The following is a 4,999-nucleotide window of genomic DNA, read 5'->3' on the forward strand; positions in this document are numbered from 1 at the left end:
TCAGTACCCCGCTCCTGAGACTCTCGATAAACTCATGGAGCTTTCTATTAAGATTGATCGTCGTCTCAGAGAGCGGAGGGCTGAAAAAGGAGCACCTGTAAGGTCAAGTCCGTGTGTAAATTCCATTCCTGAAGACGTAGAGGAGACCATGCAGATGGGTCTCTCCCGGCTGTCTCCTGAAGAAAGAGCCAGAAGGCAAAATTCTGGTCTTTGTCTGTACTGTGGGGGTAAGGGACATTTTGCTCGTAATTGTCCGAACAAGTCGGGAAACGCTTTGACCAGGTGAATTGTGAGGGGGTTCACCTAGGTCTGCAGCTTATCTCCTCGAATAACTCCCTTTTAGTCCCAGTTAAAGTTTCCTTTGGCAGCCTCAGTTCTTCGGTGTCGGCTTTTGTTGACAGTGGAGCTGCAGGAAACTTTATGGATTTAACTTGGGCTAAGGCCTTAGGCATTCCTCAGTTACCTTTGGGTAGGTGTGTCACCATGCATGGCTTAGATGGGAGTCCGCTGTCTAATGGGATTATTTCTCTCCGTACACCCCCTGCACTACTTACAGTAGGAGCTCTACATTCCGAGAAAATCGAGTTCTTTCTTACATATTGCCCAGCAGTTCCAGTTGTTCTGGGTCACCCTTGGCTGGCCTTTCATAATCCCACCATTGATTGGTGGTCGGGGGAGATTTCACATTGGGGTACTTTTTGTGATAAGGAATGTATCACGTTTCCAGTCAGAGTAGCAGCTATCATTCCAGAACTCATTCCGGTGGAATACCAGGAGTTTGCTGATGTTTTCTCCAAAGGCAATGCGGACATTCTGCCTCCCCATCGGCCTTATGATTGTGCTATTGAGTTAATTCCTGGTGCCGCATTGCCAAAGGGAAGATTATATGCATTATCCGGGCCAGAAACTGCGGCTATGAATGATTATGTAAAGGAGAGCCTTGAGAAAGGATTTATTAGACCATCAAAATCTCCTTTAAGTGCAGGCTTCTTCTTTGTGGAGAAAAAGGATGGCTCGCTTAGACCTTGCATTGATTTTAGAGCCCTGAATAAGATCTCAGTTAAAAACACCTATCCTTTGCCGTTGATTTCTGTACTCTTTGATCAGTTACGTTCTGCTGTGATTTTTTCTAAAATTGACCTTAGAGGAGCGTACAACCTCATCCGAATTAAATCTGGAGATGAGTGGAAAACGGCCTTCAGTACTCAGTCGGGTCACTACGAATACCTGGTGATGCCGTTCGGCCTGTCCAATGCTCCGGCAGTTTTTCAAGACCTCATTAACGATGTGCTCCGTGACTTCCTAGGGAAATTCGTGGTCGTTTACTTAGACGACATCCTGATTTTTTCTAAATCAATGGAACAACATGTTACCCAGGTGCGTCTGGTTCTTCAAAAGTTATGTGAGAATCATTTATATGCCAAGCTGGAGAAGTGTGAGTTTCATGTCACGGAAGTATCTTTTTTAGGGTACATAATTTCCCCTCAGGGATTTTCCATGGAACCAAAGAAACTCCAGGCCATCCTTAGTTGGGCGCAACCCACCAATTTAAAAGCAATTAAGCGTTTTTTAGGGTTTGCGAATTATTATAGGAGGTTCATTCATTCTTTTTCTGACCTGGTTGCTCCCATTGTAGCTCTGACAAAGAAAGGAGCGGATCCTACCAACTGGTCGCATGAAGCTGTGTTGTCCTTCCGGGCCTTGAAACAAGCCTTTGTCTCGGCTCCAGTCCTCAGACATCCTAATCCGGAATTGCCCTTTGTGGTGGAGGTTGATGCCTTGGAGGTTGGAGTGGGGGCTATCCTTTCTCAAAAGGATCCGGAGTCTCTGGAGTTACATCCTTGTGCCTTTATGTCCAGGAAATTCTCCTCCGCTGAATCCAACTATGACGTTGGTAATCGGGAGTTACTGGCGGTAAAATGGGCTTTCGAGGAGTGGAGGCATTGGCTGGAGGGAGCAAAACATACTATTTCGGTATTGACTGACCATAAGAACCTGCAATACATTGAATCGGCTAAGCGGCTTAATGCCCGGCAGGCACGTTGGGCATTATTTTTTACGCGTTTCAAATTTATAATCACTTTCAGGCCTGGTTCCAAGAATACTAAGGCTGATGCCCTGTCACATAGCTTTCTTCCGGTTCACAATAACAATCCTGTTACCCCCATACTTCCATCTTCGGTCATCTGGGCGGGCCTCACACAAGATTTATTTACCCAGTTAAAACAGCTTCAACACCAAGCTCCTAGAATTACTCCTGCTGGTCGTCTTTACGTCCCTGAGTTTTTGAGAGTTACTGTTTTAACGGAATTCCATGATAACAAAGTTTCAGGGCATCCAGGAGTCTCTAAGACATTGGAGTTAGTCTCTCGCTCAGTATGGTGGCCTGGTCTTTCTAAAGACGTCAAGGAATTTGTTTATTCATGTCAGGTTTGTGCACAGCATAAGGTTCCCCGTTCCTTGCCCATCGGGCAACTTATGCCCTTAAATGTTCCTCTCAGGCCATGGTCTCATATTTCTATGGATTTTGTGGTTGACCTTCCCCTTTCAGCCGGATTCCGAGTCATATGGGTGGTAGTGGACCGTTTTAGTAAAATGGCTCATTTTATTGCTCTTCCCCGATTGCCTTCTGCCCAAGGGTTGGCAGTTTTGTTTCTCCGCCATGTATTCAGGCTTCATGGGTTGCCTACTGATATTGTTTCTGATCGGGGTCCACAATTCATCGCACAATTCTGGAAATGTTTTTGTGCCTCATTGAAGATGAAATTGTCGTTAACATCCGGTTACCACCCACAATCCAACGGGCAAACCGAACGAGTTAACCAATCATTGAAACAATATTTGCGCTTGTATTCAGCCAAACTCCAGAATGATTGGTCCGAGTTTCTTCCGTTGGCTGAATTTGCTTACAATAATTCTTGTCATTCCTCCACTAAAGAGTCTCCATTCTTTTCAGTTTTTGGTTTTCACCCCAGAGCTAATTCTTTTTTTCATCATTCCTCAGTCTCCTCGCTTACCTTAACCTCCCATCTCAGAGCCATTTGGAAAAAGGTGCACCTTGCTCTCAGAAAAGCGGCCTTTCGAGAGAAGAAATTTTCTGACAGGCTCCGACGTCCTTGCACTTTTAAGGTGGGAGATAGGGTGTGGTTGTCGACTCGCAACATCAGGCTTCGACAATCCTCAGCTAGACTGGGACCCAAATTTATTGGGCCATTTCTTATTATTAAAAGAGTCAACCCAGTTGCCTTTCGGTTACGTTTACCAAGATCTCTCCGGATTGGAAATACGTTTCATTGTTCCCTGTTGAAACAATACGTTTCTTCCAGTAGATTTCCTCGGAAGATCTCTCAGGGTAGATCTCCAGTAGATGTACAGGGACAACAGGAGTTCTTGGTAGAGAAGGTTCTCGATTCCAAATTGTCCCGGGATCGGCTGTATTTTCTGGTTCACTGGAAAGGCTATGGTCCGGAGGAAAGGTCTTGGGTCCTGGATAAGGATCTTCATGCCCCGAGGCTCAAGAGGGCATTTTTTCGGGAATTTCCTCAGAAACCTGGCTTTAGGGGTTCCTTGACCCCTCCTCAAGGGGGGGGTACTGTTTGGCGCCGGGGTCCGCTTGATGGTCTGCGCGGCCCGGCGCCTAGCAACTAGAGATGCCGTGCACGTACAGCCGCCGGCTCCCTAGCAACGCTAGACGCCGGGCGCGCTGAGCCGCACGGACCCTAGCAACGGGGACGCCACTGGCGGACCGCATTCCCCGTTGCTAGGCTTTAGGAAATTAAGATATTCACCTGCTCTCTGGCCGTGCAGCAAGGCAGCTGCACGGCATTTATTCTAATCAGCCATTAGCATTAGAGACCTGAGACAAAGAGATCTGAATTATATGAGAGCCGACCAGAGGAAACACAAATTATGCAGTCAAGTGTCCCACATTTGGGGAAATCGCAGATGCAGCACACCCAGAGTGCAATGGGTGAGCCTTGCCCTGGGAGAAGCACCTTCCTGATCATACCTGGCAGGTAAGTAGGAGTTGGGCAAGAGCTGAGGAGGGTCGCTGCTCGGGCACCCCCCTGTCAAGTGAAGGAGATCCAACTGAGGCAGCACAAGAGAACTCTCGAAAGAAGAACAAGGCTAGAGGAAGATCTGAGACACAGAAATCTGGCTTTTACCAGAGCTGACCAGAGGAAAGCACAAACACAGTCCCCCACTACCACAAATAATGCAGTCGAGTTTCCCACATTTGGGGAAATCACAGGGGTCAGCATACCCAGAATGCAATGAATGAACCTCACCCTGGGAGAACAATCTTCATGACCATGGTATCTCCTATGCAAAATAAGTATGATTTGGGATAGGGCTGGGGAGGGCCGCTGCTCAGGCACATCTCTGTCAAGTAAAGGAGATTCAACTGAGGCAGCACAACCTAACCGTGGTTTTTTTTTCATTCTTTATACCGTCATAGTGTCATACTAGTTGTTACGAGTATACTACTATCTCTTTATCAACCAGTGTACAGTGCGGTAGTTCACGGCTGTGGCTACCTCTGTGTCGGCAGTCGGCAGGCAGTCCGTCCATCCATAATTGTATTATAATATATACCACCTAACCGTGGTTTTTTTTTCATTCTTTATACCGTCATAGTCAGTCATACTAGTTGTTACGAGTATACTACTATCTCTTTATCAACCAGTGTACAGTGCGGTAGTTCACGGCTGTGGCTACCTCTGTGTCGGAACTCGGCAGGCAGTCCGTCCATCCATAATTGTATTACAATATATACCACCTAACCGTGGTTTTTTTTTCATTCTTTATACCGTCATAGTCAGTCATACTAGTTGTTACGAGTATACTACTATCTCTTTATCAACCAGTGTACAGTGCGGTAGTTCACGGCTGTGGCTACCTCTGTGTCGGAACTCGGCAGGCAGTCCGTCCATCCATAATTGTATTACAATATATACCACCTAACCGTGGTTTTTTTTTCATTCTTTATACCGTCATA

General features: G+C 46.5%; 1 non-coding gene and 1 pseudogene across 1 annotated transcript; both read right to left on the bottom strand.

Annotated features, from left to right (window-relative positions):
* Window positions 1-3,869: 3,869 nt before the first annotated feature.
* On the bottom strand, window positions 3,870-4,024 carry LOC134987615 (U1 spliceosomal RNA; annotated as a pseudogene).
* Window positions 4,025-4,176: 152 nt separating this feature from the next.
* LOC134987612 (U1 spliceosomal RNA) lies at window positions 4,177-4,340 on the bottom strand. Its single transcript, XR_010193214.1, has one exon. It is a non-coding gene; the product is annotated as a U1 spliceosomal RNA (small nuclear RNA).
* Between the last annotated feature and the right edge of the window lie 659 nt (window positions 4,341-4,999).

This window comes from Pseudophryne corroboree, unplaced genomic scaffold (genome assembly GCF_028390025.1).
Source record: "Pseudophryne corroboree isolate aPseCor3 unplaced genomic scaffold, aPseCor3.hap2 scaffold_1011, whole genome shotgun sequence".
Taxonomy (NCBI): domain Eukaryota; kingdom Metazoa; phylum Chordata; class Amphibia; order Anura; family Myobatrachidae; genus Pseudophryne; species Pseudophryne corroboree.